The sequence below is a fragment of the Equus caballus genome, chromosome 10 (genome assembly GCF_041296265.1).
Source record: "Equus caballus isolate H_3958 breed thoroughbred chromosome 10, TB-T2T, whole genome shotgun sequence".
NCBI lineage: Eukaryota > Metazoa > Chordata > Mammalia > Perissodactyla > Equidae > Equus > Equus caballus.
The window spans coordinates 7388074-7402144 of record NC_091693.1 but is presented as its reverse complement, the minus strand read 5'-3'; the positions used below and the strand labels follow the sequence as shown (position 1 = coordinate 7402144).

The 14071-nt window shown below is 42.0% G+C and overlaps 1 long non-coding RNA gene and 1 pseudogene across 1 annotated transcript; one reads left to right on the top strand and one right to left on the bottom strand.

Moving 5' to 3' along the window:
• The first annotated feature begins 275 nt into the window (after positions 1-275).
• On the top strand, positions 276-5416 carry LOC106782081 (zinc finger protein 260-like; annotated as a pseudogene).
• A 5805-nt stretch (positions 5417-11221) lies between these two features.
• LOC138915898 (uncharacterized) lies at positions 11222-13777 on the bottom strand. The gene is made up of 3 exons (XR_011422340.1): positions 13694-13777; positions 12222-12421; positions 11222-11564 (listed from the first exon to the last, which is right to left on the bottom strand). It is a non-coding gene; the product is annotated as an uncharacterized lncRNA (long non-coding RNA).
• Positions 13778-14071: the final 294 nt, after the last annotated feature.

Below are 14071 nucleotides of genomic sequence, written 5' to 3'. Positions count from 1 at the left end.
GAAAGAAATGCTATGAATATAATAAATATGTTATAACTCATCCTATCATGTAGTAACTCCCATTAAGCGAAATCTGTATGAACAGGGATTCAGAAGTAAATCTCATCAAATACCTGAGAATACACAGTGGAGAGAAACCCTGAGAACTCTGTCCATGTGGGATCCTTATATTCATGTGCTTCTTCTTATTAGTTGCTAGAGAAATAATGTAGCAGAGAAAACCTGTACATGCAAGGAATATTGGAAAACCTTCAGCCAGTTATTCAAACTAATTGAATATGAGAAAATTCAAACTGTGGAGAAACTCTATGAATGTAACAAATTTGGAGAACTGTTCTGCCAGAAGAAGCAACTTCTGGCACAGAACTTTAGAAAATTTAAACCTATGAATGTGAGAAAGCTTCCATTCAGATGTCAAACCTCATAAGTCATCGGAGAATTCATATTGGAAGGAAATCTTATTCCTATAAGAAATGTGGGAAAGCCTTCAGCCACAAATCAAATATCACTGACCATGAGGAAATTCATACAGAAACCCTTTGAATGTAATGAATGAGGGAAAGACTTCAGGCAGAACCAATACCTCACTAAGCATCACATTGCTCTCTGGAGAGAAATCCTACAAATGTAAGGAATGTGGAAAATCCTTCAATCAGAAAGAAAATCTCATTACCCATCAGAAAATTCATACTAGAGAGAAACTATTTGGATGTAATGACTGTGAGACAGCTTTTATTCAGAAGTCAAGCCTCATTAAACACCAGAAAATGCATACTGGAGAAAAATTCTATACATGTAAAGAATGTGGGAAAACCTTCAGCAGCAAATCAAATCTCACAAAGCATGAACAAATTCATATTGGAGAGAAACCCTTTAAATGTAATGACTGTGGAACAGCCTTTAGCCAGAAGCAATACCTCATTAAACATCACAACATTCATACAGGAGAGAAACCCTTTGAATGTAATAAATGTGGAAAATCCTTCTCTCAAATCACATCACTTATTGTACACGTGAGAATTCATACAGGTGATAAGCCTTATGAATGTAAGGTATGTGGGAAAGCCTTCTGTCAAAGCTCATCTCTTACTGTGCATATGAGAAGCCACACAGGGGAGAAGCCCTATGGATGTACTCAGTGCGGGAAAGCTTTCTCTCAGTTCTCAACTCTTGGTTTACACGTGAGAACACACACAGGTGAGAAGCCTTATCAGTGTAGCACATGTGGGAAAGCATTCAGTCAGAAATCACACCACATCAGGCATCAGAAAATTCATACTCATTAGAGATAATATGAATGCCTTAAATATAGTAAAACCTTCAGTAGGCTTTCTACACATCAGAGATTCATTCTGGGGTAAAACATTATGAATGCAGGAAAGCCTTTAGCAGCAGCTCAAAATCTCTGAGACAGCAGAACATTCTTATGAGGAGAAACATTAATGAAAAGCCTGTATCCAAAAAGATTTTCAGTAAACATCATAGTTAATGCTGAATCTTTGGAAACATTCCCATTAAAGTCAGAGACGACCTGGATGCCTGATATCACCACCACAAATCAGTGTAATCCTAGAGGCCAGAGCCAATGCAGTAAGATGAGGAAGAGGTATAAGATTGAAAAGGAATAAATATTTTCAGATGGTATAATTTTTTGATACAGAGGTATGATTATTAAAACGTTGTGACAGTATGCACTAATAGATATTAGATTAATGGAATGGAATATGAAGCCTAGATACATTCCAGTTCTGTGAAGAAATGATTACTTAAATAATATTTTGGGTAATAATTGGCTTTCTCTGTAGATAAAGAGAGAGAGAGATTCCTGCCTTATATCTTACATTAAAAAAGAAAGATCCAATGTGAAAAAAAATCTAAACCTTTAGGAAAATGACTTAATAAACTTGAATAGAGAAACTTTCCTAAAGTTACACCCTCAAATGCACCAAAATTTCTTTTTTTGGTATTATGCCTTAGAGAAACTCTGAAACATATACACAGGGAGATGTGTGCCATCACGTTCTTTGCAGTGTGATTTCTGGTAACCAGAAACCATTAGCATGATTTCTAGCAGCCACATATTGGGGGTGGGGAAAACTGGAAATGCCTATCATTAGGGAAATGGTTGAATAAAATGTGTTATATTTATATGATGGAATAATGTACAGCAATTGACTGCAACAAACTATAAGTATTAACAGGGAAAGATCTCAAAACCATGATGTTGAGTGAAAAATCAAAGGGCAGATGATGCATGTAATATAATGATATCTTAATTGGAATAAAAACATTAATATTGGATATTGGTTATGGGTATAGGGTATGTATGTAAAGGCATAAAAAGAATTGGAAGTTTGTACACTAAATTCATGATGGTGATTGCCCTTAGGGACAAAGAAGGAAGGAGAAGAATGGGATCAAGATGATAGTTAAAGATTTTGGCTTCACAACTAAAGTATCCATATTTATGGATATATCTAAATATCCATAACGGTAATATGTAGAATTTAGGGTTGGAAAATCTTAAAAATAGTTTCCTCTTTTCTTTCTACATCAAAGATCTGTATTTGCTAAACTGTTTCTTGCAAGGAGATGTGCTGGTCCTACAAGTGCTGATGTGCTGGTCAAGAATCTTGTGCTATTTTGTAGCTTTGAATGATATGCTTGAAAGAATACATAAGTATAATGCCATTAGAGAGACGCAAAAATACATAGGAAGCTTACTAGGAAGACAGTTATTTTAGGAAGGAAAAGTTAGCTACCTTGCAGCAAGATGGGAAATGCTGCCGATGCACATAAGAATGGTAGCAAAGGTCTTAGATGTCCAAAAGCTGAGTATTCCATGTACCGGGTGCTTCTTTAAAAATAGCAGGAAGAGGTGAAATGAACTAGTGAAGTGTCTATACCAGTTAATGGTATTTATTATTATTCTTATTTTATGGTGGTGATTAATGCCAATTAAAGCAGTAACTGAATAGAACATGATAAATAAATAGTAGAAAAGTGTGGCCTGTAAGTAAAGATGGAAGGTAAGATATTTAGGAAGCTAAATCTGTTGGGGAAAAAGGCTGACCTCTCTATCTTCAGCAGGTGATCTCCCAGTCAGCAGCCCTGGGGATATTTATTGTTTGAGGAGGAACTTGCCTGTGTTGCAATTCTCCACTTTTAGTCCTGCTGGGTAGCCAGAGAGGTGTGCCTTCCTCGAAGATACACCAAGAGGGGATTTCTCCTTTGTTATAAAGTCCACAGGATTCTGTACTTGTTTGGTTTTATTTGCTAGAGTCTATCATAAGGCCCTGGAGGGAAGGACTGAATGTTGTCCACCTCTGTGTGATTTACAGCACCTCAATGCATAGATATGAATGAATGAATGAATGAATGAATACTGCAGAGAAATTGAGAAGCTTTCTGATTCTGAGGTCTCAGTTTGGGCTTGCTTTTTGGAGTGGATAGATGAATACGTATTTTAAAGGCACTCAAACAAATACATGTTCAGTGATTAAAAGTAAGAGTAACTCCTTATACTAGAATTTTCCCACCGGCAGAAGCCAGTGCCCCCAGTGCTCATTCCCCTTTTCCTCGGTCATCTCATCAAGAAGTTACTACACTATGTCTCTCACGTGGGTGATGAATGTTAGAAGCATTTTAGCAGACTGTGGCTGGGCCCAGAATGGGGTCAAGTAAAAGTAAACAGCATCCTTATTAGACGATGCTGGCCTCCACTGGTGCTTTTTTCCAGATACCCACACAGCTTCCTGGTCTTGCTAGAAAGCAGACCTCCTGGGATACGCATGCACGCGACGGTTCTGACCTCCAGGAACTTCTTTAGTTGGGCACCACCTCCTTCCTCGCTCCTTACCCTGGATGGTTTCAGGAGGATCTTACCTCCGTGCACAGACGCTCACCGCCTGCCTTGTATGGCCACAGGAGAAACTGAGCCCAGCACTGGGGAGACGCGATGAGGGCCGCAGAGGGCTCTCTTCAGGAAACCCAGCAAGCCTGCAGCCACACATTGTCTAACTAGTCACATGTCAAAGGGGAGCAGAAGGACATATGGATGGACTAATGTTCTCACACGACCTGTGACTGCCAGAATTCTGATTCTCCAGTGCTGGTCTTACACAGCAGTGGATGTGGTGGTGGAAGTTGGGGTGGGAGAAGATCCATTCCATATATTTGTTTACTGACCCCAAATATTTTAAACTGTAATTTTTATTTAATGCTCAGAAACTAATTAACGTATCATGTATTGATTCATCATTTTTACATCAAGCCATTTCTTTGATTTTTTCTTTTTTCTGAAAAATTCTAGAATTTACCTAACTGCGATTATACATGCATTTATCATGCCTATGTTGATGTTTTAAAATTTGTATCCATGGGTTATTTACTTTTTTTTCAGTTCATGAAAGTTTTCCTCAACTACTTCTGTTGGCATTTGCTCTGGAGCCTTCCTGAGGAATATCTGTAATTGTTTAGTTTGTATCTCTAACCCCTACTCTCTGTATCTGTCATATTTTTTCTTTTTTCTTTCATCTCTTTCCTCTGAATCCTGGGAGAACTTTGCCTTTGACATCACTGATATGATTTTTTGCAGTGTCAATTTTTTTTAAAGTTTTAGTTCTTAGCAGCTAATATCAACCTTTCCTATAGTGGTGAAGTTTTTGGAAGTTACTCAAAACTGTTAGATTCAATTGTATGAAGTTTTGTTTTTTAATGGGGGAGAAAAGAATCTTTTCTAATAGAAAGTATTTCTGAAAACTAACTGCTTACTGTATAAAATTAAATTACTTAACTAGTTTATTAAAAATGAAATCAGGGGCTGGCCCAGTGGTGTAGCGGTTAAGTGCCCACGTCCTGCTTCTTGGCAGCCCCAGGTTCACTGGTTCAGATCCCGGGTGTGGACATGGCACTGCTTGGCAAAAGCCATGCTGTGGTATAAAACAGAGGAAGATGGGCATGGATGTTAGCTCAGGGCCAGTCTTCCTCAGCAAAAAGAGGAAGATAGGCAGTAGTTAGCTCAGGGCTAATCTTCCTCAAAAAAAAAAAAAAATGAAATCAGAGTGGCAGTATAATAAGTTAAACATTTTAATTTGCTGTTTTACTGTGTATGGTATATTATGTATAGTCTATTTTCTCATCATTTCTAGCATTATTTTGCAACAGATTGGTTGGACTCATATATTTGTTATTATCCTGTTATTTAAATAATGATACATGCAGTGTCTTTGTGAAGAGAATTCAATTTCTCAGAGAAACTGACTTGGGTATTCATTTCCTGACTTGTTCTCTTTAAGCTGAATAGTAAAGGTTTAGAAATTTAGTGTCTTATTATAATATTTTAAACGAAGAAAATCATTCTACTTTCTAGATCTTCCATTAAGCCATTGAGTAAAATGCCAACCTATTCATCTCAGCTTCAGTCTTGCAGACTTTTTTTTTTTCTCGAACAATTCTGACTGATAAGATTTTCTGAAAGAACGCGTGCCACAATTACTCCCATCCCTCCCAGTGGTGAGGGAGCTGGGATAGTTACATACCAGTCCCTGGGGGATGTTGATTCCCCTTCCTTGTGACCTGCTGCCCTCTCCTGGGCAGAGCGGTATTTCACAGCTATGAAAAAATCCCTCAGGCACAGAGATGCAGGTACCAACAGCTGAAAGTTGTCTGAAGCATACTGCCGCTCTTTGCTCCTGTTTAATGGTACTTAGGAACAAGTAGGCGAACATGGCCACTGCCTACATGAGTTTTACATTCTAGTGGCAAAGGGGGAAAAAAGTGAAAAAAGTAAAGGAGGGAAATGAGGTAATTTGATATTGTGATAAATACTGCAAAAGAAAGAAATAGGTGATAAAGAGTAAGCTAGGTGATATTTTCAGTAGAATTGTTAGGGAAGATGTCCGAGAGATAACAGAGCTGGGATGGTAAGGAAGCAGCAGTGTGGAAGAGTGTTCTAACGAGAGGGATAGGGACTCTCAAGACTTTGAAATAAGACAGAGCTTGGGGTATGCCAGTCACAGAAAGGAAGCTGGTGTGGCTGCAGCTTAGGGAGGGGGAAAGCGGTCCACTGAAGGGTCTTCAGTATGAATTACATTTTGAAAAGATTGCTATCTGTAGAAAATGGATTGGGGGGAGCCTGAGTGAAATCAGAGAAAGCAAGTAAACTACTGCCGTAATTCAATGTAGGGATGACAGTGGCTTACACTGGAAATGTTACAGGGGGAAAGAAGAGAAATGGACAGTTTGAGATATATTTTTGAGGTAAAAATAGGACTTGAGGTAGCTGAAGAGAAAAAAGGAGTTATCAAAGATAATTTTTAGGTTTTCTGATTCAGCCACTGAGAAGTTGGTCGTGCCATTTAGGAGCATGGGGAGACGCATGGAAGCAAGAATGCTGTTTTGGACACATTAAGATTGAGGTGTCTCTTTAATAGGAAGTACAGATGTAAAGCAGACAGATTAGTTATATATGATTCTCAAGATAACCGGCATTTTTGCCATTTCAGACCACATTGTTGGATTAAAGAAGTTTGTTTTTGACCCCCATAGCTTAGCCATTCCACACTTTCAAATTCATATTTGCATTCTTTCTTACATTAAATTAATTGAGTTCTTGAATTTCTTCACTAGCAGACTGGGCATTGCATCTGACTGGAGCCAACATTCATGGCTTCATTTCAAAAGAAAATAAATCTGAAAATCGAGTTTTCATTTCATCTTTAAAGAACACAAATTATTTGAATAATTTTTAAAATCATTCTCAGTGAGCAATTTATTGACTTGAGCTCCCACACACCATGATATTTTCTCATAAATTGCTTTTAAATATTTCCAGTTTTACAGTGATGGACGTTGCTATGGCCTGAATGTTTGTGTCCCCCAAAAATTCATGTGTTGAAATCCTAACCCCCAAAGAGATAGTATGCGAGGGGGGCCTTTGGAAGGTGATTAGGTCATTAGGTTTGAGATTAGTGCCCTTATGAAAGAGACCCCAGAGAGCTAGCTCGCCCCTTCCACCATGCCAGAAGTCTGCAACCCAGAAGAGGGCCCTCACCGGACCCTGACGATGCTGGCACTCTGATCTTGGACTTCCTGTCTCCAGAACTGGGGGCAATACCTTTCTGCTGGTTATAGGTCACCCAGTCTATGGTGCGTTGTTACAGCAGCCTGAATGGACTGAGACATGTTAACATGCATCTTCGGTCTATCATCATAAGTAAAATCTCTTGCAGTTGAAGTGGTACTTCATTAAGTTTCAAAAACAATCAAAGCCGTAGAGCATGTGCTGTTTTGCTGTTTGCTGCTCTCTCAGACCTCACATATTCTTCATTATCAACACAAAATTTTCTGAAAAGGTGATCACAGTTGTTATGTGACATTATTGATAGTCTTAATTACTAAGAGGTCGGTAAAGAACTAACAGTTTTTCATTTGCTCCATTGAATCCTTATGATGTAAGTATTATTATAATTACAGTTTTACAGGGGCCGGCCCCGTGGCCGAGTGGTTAGGTTCGCGCGCTCTGCTGCAGGCGGCCCAGTATTTCGTTGGTTCGAATCCTGGGCGCGGACATGGCACTGCTCATCAGACCACGCTGGGGCAGCGTCCCACATGCCACAACTAGGTGGACCCACAGCGAAGAATATACAACTATGTAACGGCGGGGGGCTTTGGGGAGAAAAAAATTTTTTTAAAAATCTTAAAAATAAAATTAAAAAAAATAAAAAAATAATTACAGTTTTACAGATAAGAAAACTGAGGCAAGTTGCGCAAGGTAAGCTAGAAAATGGGAGAGCCGGACATCAAACCCCAGCAGTCTTGCTCTTACTGCGCTTTACTCCTTCTCACACACGACCTTGGAAGAGACTTTCATGAATTAGAAACACCAAGAAATGGTTAAAAAAATTGCTAAGTCAAAATTAACTGGTCAAAAAAAGGAATAAGCCATTGGACAGTAAGAAAAAATGATCAGAAGTGTTTTTTAAAAATAGGCATTTGCGGGGGATGAAGACACAAGTATAAATACAAACGAGCAAATGAAAAGGAACAAGAACTTAAGAGCTAGTAAAGGGTGTCTACTGGGGAAGAACGAGGGCACATTCCTTTTTGAAATGAGAGGGAAATTGAGGTAAGGGCCCAGAGAATAATCATTGAGGATACAGAAGGGTCATGCTGAAAAGACCTTATCTCCTCCCAATGTCCCTGGTCTTTCTCCATAGGCCATGGCCTTTGAGGAGACCTTCCCACCAAAGATCTCAGTGTTGTTTCTGGGGCTTTCCCCTACCTGGTCAACCTTTGCTCACTGGGGACAGTCCTTCTGTCACGTCCCTGGCAACCATCCAGGGCCCTTTCCCCTGTTCCAAGAAGGAGACCACATCTGGCTTAGAAATGGAACATCCTGATCATAAGAAAAGAAATAGGACTTGATGGTACTGTAGAAGTTCCAGAATTCAAATTCTGTCCCTTAGAAATTAAGGAAGACAGGCAAGTGCAGAAGGGATGAGAAAGAGGACGAAAGCTCAATAGAGCGGCCCATTTCCCAGTCTGCAAAGCACAAAGCACGCCCTTAAGAGGAGGGGAGAGCAGTTCTGCCATGCACCTGAAAGACAACCTGGAAATGCGCAAATAAGGAAGAAGAAACTCCAGAAATCTTTGGAGATGGATGTGCTTACCCACTGAGATCAGGTTGCTCTCGTTCTGTAACATTGTATCTCTGTACAAATTCTTCTGAGCGGAGTCCAGGCACTCCCACTCTTCCTGAGAAAAGTCCAAGCCACATCCCTGAACGTGAGCAATCTCTGGAAAAGCAAATCCCTGTAGTACTAGTGAAGTTAAATACTTTAAGATGGAAGAATAGGAAATGTAAAAGGACAAAGAAGGGAAAGGGTGAGAAAGGCCAGATCTAGAAGCTTGTGTTATAATAGAGCACACTAAGATAATTAGAGTACATTCTAGTTGCTTCAGCATGGTAGGACCAATCCATTAACCGCACGTGCCTGGGAGTGAACAAAACCCACGTGGAGATTCGAAACACAAAACACAATGTTTATAAAATTCAAAGCAAACTATAGGCTTGTCAATGAACAAATTGTCAAAGACAGAAATTCCTCATCTCCCTTGAAGGACTAAGGAAGAAATGGGATTTTTCCAAACTATCTAATAAATATTTATTTCTTGGAAAGTAGGATTTGTTAGAACTAGGAACTAAAAAGTGGCTGGATCTAGGAACAAGAGGACTTCCAACTGGAGAGACAGAGGCTGGGCCTTCTTTTCACTGTAATTTTTAAAAACAAATTCAAGCTTACAGGATAGCTGCAAGTACAGTGGAAAGACATGCCCCATACCTGAATATGTGTGAGTGTGTTTCTAACAAACAAGGACATTCTCATATATAACACAATGCGACCCTCAAAATCAGGAAACATTGAATAATGATTGCCTAGACAAATCATTTGAATTTTGCCAATTGTCCCAGTAATGTCATTGATTGCAAAAGAAGTTCAAAATCATGTCATGTCTCCTTCATTCCTTCAGTCTGAAGCAGTTTTTCAGTATTACTTTGACCTTCATGAATTTGACCATTTGAAGATTATGGGCCAGTTATTTTGTGGAATAACCTTAAATTTGGTTTTGCCTTATACCTCCTCATGATTAGATTCAGATTAGACATCTTTGGCAGAAACGTCACACAAGTGAGACTGTGTTCTCAGTGCATCGTATCAGGTGATACCCAGCTTGTCCCATTACTGAAGATATTCACTTAGATAATTAAATTAAGGTGGTGGTGTCAGACTTAGCTGAGGAAGAAACTTCAAGAGTATGTAAATACTTTTTAAGAAAAATGGCCCACGTTTCTGAATTTTTTTTAATGTACCCATATTATTTTCAATATGAGGAAAGAACGGTTAAACTATTTTCAACACAGGAGAATGAAGGTGGGCAATATCCAAGGAGGGGAGGCATTCTGAGCAAAGGAAAATTATGAGAAAATAGGACAATGTTGTGACTTAAGAGGTGGCCAGGAAGAGAATGAGTGTGCCCGAATCAAATCACACCTACGTGTTCCTGAATATCCCTTCAGTATCCCTTGTCTCAGGCTAGAGACAAAGCCTCCGTGGAACAGAGAAATATTATCATATCCAGACCATTCTGTGAATAAACAAAATTCAGGTGAGTGCCATTTCAGAAGCAGTGACACTGTGCACATAAAACAGACAGCACAGGATCTGGCACACAGCTGGTGTTCAACAATATAAATGTAAGTTCCACTCTGTCCTCTACTGAGTTACTTATTTTAAAATTCTATGGATAGAATCTTTACAAAATACCATGCAAATCTTTACTGTGGATGGAAATCTTTATAAAATGTCTTACAAATCATTACTTTAGAAAATGGGATTTAATGCAACTCTAAACATTTCGTAAGTAGTTTATTCCTCATTAATAATGTCTTTAAATGGAATATCATAAACACTTCATTATGAAAAACCTTATAATAGTAATTTTTATTAGATGCATATTCCACTATGTGGATATAGAATGATTTACTTGACGATTTACCTATTACTGCCTGTGAACTCTGGACCAGTTCTTTACACATACAGAATTCTGCATATCTCTAAGTATATCTATGAAATAAATATCCAGAAGTAAAATCATTGAAAATTAAAGGTCATTCCCAGGTATTACAGTCTTTGATTCTGGACAAATCATTCTAAATCTTCTTTTTTTTTTTTTTTAGAAGACTTCTTTAGTCTCCTTCCTTCTTTTTTTCTTTAAGTACGCTTTTTGGTGAGGAAGATTGGCCCTGAGCTAACATCCACAGCCAACCTTCCTCTTTTTTTTTTTTTTCTCCCCAAAGCCCCATACATAGTTGTATATCCTAGTTGTAGGTCATTCTAGTTCCTCTATGTGGGATGCTGCCACAGCATGGCTTGATGAGCAGGGCTAGGTCTGCACCAGGATCTGAACCAGCAAACACTGGGCCACAGAAGCAGAGCGTGCAAATATAACCATTCGGCCACGGGGCAGCCCCTAAACCTTTTGAGGTTAGATTCCCTTTGGAGGATATTAAGGAAATATAGCTTCTTTCCTCAGAGGACAGAACTGGACTCTTCGGGTCCACCTGAGCACTGTCCAATAAAAACATAACGCAAGCCATACACGTATTTTTAAATTTTCTTGTGGCCATATTTTAAAAAGTAAAATGAAACAAATAAAATTAATTTTAATAATATACTTTATTTAATCCAGTATTTCCAAATATCATTTCATCACATAATCAATATAAAAGAATTATTAAAGGGCTATCTTACATTCTTTTGTCCTAGTAAGGAAATCTTGAAATCTGAGTGTATTTTACACATACAGCACATCTCAACGCTGACCAGTTACATTTCAAGTGCTCGAAAGCCACTCATGGCTGGTGGCTAGCAACCTGGAGAGCCCAGGCACAGCGCTGCAGCTCCCATCATCCCCTCAGGCAGGAACAACCGAGAGGAAAGATCACTGGATAGGTCTTGATTAAGACATCTCAGGAGAAGGAAAACAAACACTCCCGTGCTCTGAAAAACAAGGCAGCACTTTCAGGGAAGAAAGAAAACAGCCACTCGCCTCACAGTGTATAGATGTCCACCGTTTTTTTCCTTGTCCTCTGGCGCCTTTCTTGGAGATGGGCACAAGCAGGGAAAGAGGAAGGAGTCGTGAAACACAGGCCCCTTCTTGCAACCCAGACTGACCAAGAAAGATCACAGCCTCCATCCTTCTCCCCTACTTGTCACAGACCCACAGAGGGAGTCTGGGAAGGCAGTCCCTCCAGGATCAGAGAAGCGCCAAGTTCCTGGGGGCCAGGGGGGTGGGGGGGGGTGGTGCAGTCCAAGGGTCCAAGGTAGGGCAATTCAGAGGATGCAGGGCATCTGCTCCTCCTGTCCCAGAGCTAAACTGGGGGGAACTTTCCATTCTAACTTTCATTCTGAGACCTGGTGTGGGGCATGGGGACTCTTCACCTGAAACCTTCACTCCAGGCTCATGTTCCTACTTGGGGGCCATTTCTCTGAAACTGAGGCCCCTGTCACAATAAGGTGAGAGGACAGAGGAGTAGCAGAGAACTCATAGTCACAAGCTCCTAGAAACTCTTGCACCCACAGTTAGCCTCAGGGTGCACGTCACTCCCATAATGTCCAATTTGTGTCTGCTCCTAACAGGATACAGAGTGGACATACCAAGAGGAAACTGTATAGCGGGGCTGGGCCCCTGGCTGAGTGGCTAAGTTCAGGCGCTCCACTTTGGTGGCCCAGGGTTTTGCTGGTTCGGATCCTTGGCATGGACACGGTGCTGCTCATCTGGCCACGCTGAGGCAGCGTCCCACATGCCACAGCTAGAAGGACTCACAACTAAAAATACACAACTGTGTACCAGGGGGCTTTCGGAGGAAAAAGGAAAAATAAAATCTTAAAAAAAAAAAAAAAAAACTGTATAGGACGTGCTCCCATGGAGGCACTATTGTAAAAACCTGGGATAGGCCCTGAAAGAAAAACAAGGGACAGGCACTAATACCAATCCCAGAAACACGGAAATCAGACACACAATGCACCCATCCCCTGACAGTTACATTCCTATAGTCAACATTGACCAGGGGCTACCCAGTGGCATAGTGATTGAGTCTGCTCTTGCTTAGGGCCAATCTTCCTCACCAAAAAAATTAAAATAAAAAAAAAAATTGACCAATGGTCAAATGTTCACAACTTCCCTCACAGTCTCAAAGATCCCCAAAAGAGATGATCCCAGAAACCCAGAAATGAAGACAGGAACCTCCCACACCCACTAGCTTCTTAGCCAAACTCCTACAGCCCTTACACGATGTAACCACACTCACAGTTGCCCTCACAGAGACACAAGAGCATCCCCACACAGCCACAAACCCACCGTTAGAAACAGTGAAATGACGACACGCTGCTCCCCAGTCCCAGCCAAATTCCTACCCAGTCAGTAACACAAATGGTGACACACAGCCACACAAACGATGTTTCCACATTCTCAAAGATCCGCAAAAGCACTATCACACTGTCACAATCCAGCCAATATAAATACCAGAGACAGCAGAATGACGATATGCTCGGCCATCTCCACTTCCCCTCGCCACCAAACTCTTACCAGTCAGTAACGTCAGTGTGACGAATGGTCACACGCAGGCACTCAGATTCACATTCACGGTCGTACCATCACACTCACAACCCGGACTAGAAAGACAATCCCTCTACATACACTCAGTAACAAGGGCAAGAGTCACACACAGCCCCGCAAGCCCCGTTCCCGTCGTCGCAAACAGCCACACACGCAATCCCAAAGTAACAATCATGCACGATGTCACCCAGCCGGCCGGCGCGCGCACACACACGCCTCGCCTTCGCCGGCTCGGGCCCCCGCAGCCCTGAGTCCCCCGCCCCGGGCTCCCGGCTCCCTCGCCGACCGCCTCTCCCGGGTGGGTTCGGTGCGGCTGGGTCTCAGCCGAACCCTCCACAGCCGAACTGCAGGAGCGGAGCTCCCGCCTCCGACCCGGGAGCCCGCGCCCGCCCTGCACCCCCAGGCGAAGGGACTGCGGCAGAGAGCAGCCTCGGGCGCAGGCGCCCCCAGGAGAGGTGGCCCAGAGCCCGGAGAGCCGCGGGCGGCGCCAACGGGGGTCCTGGCTTCAGACCTGCACTGCGGGGCCTCAGAGCACCCCGATCTCCCTTCCCTGGGGAACCAGAGAGTTGGCCCAACCGCGAACGGGGGCAGGCGGTGGCCTCGAGGAGGGGAGGGTCCTGGGAAATGTAGTCCAGGGCAGGTGGCCCCTGGGGCGCAGTGGACCCTGGGAAAGGTAGTCCCGAGTCGGGCCGGGCGGGACTCCTCTCCGCGTTGCAAGGGCTGTGCCTGCGCAGAGCCGGCTTGGCCTGCGATTAGGGACCGGGCCGGAGCCCCCCCGCCCCCCCGAAACTGAGCCTCTTTCGTTGGCTGGGTCGTTCATGCACTCTATGCGCGAGTCGGCGCCCCTAAAAGGTGTGAGTGTCCGGGGAGGGGGCAGCATCCCGCTCTA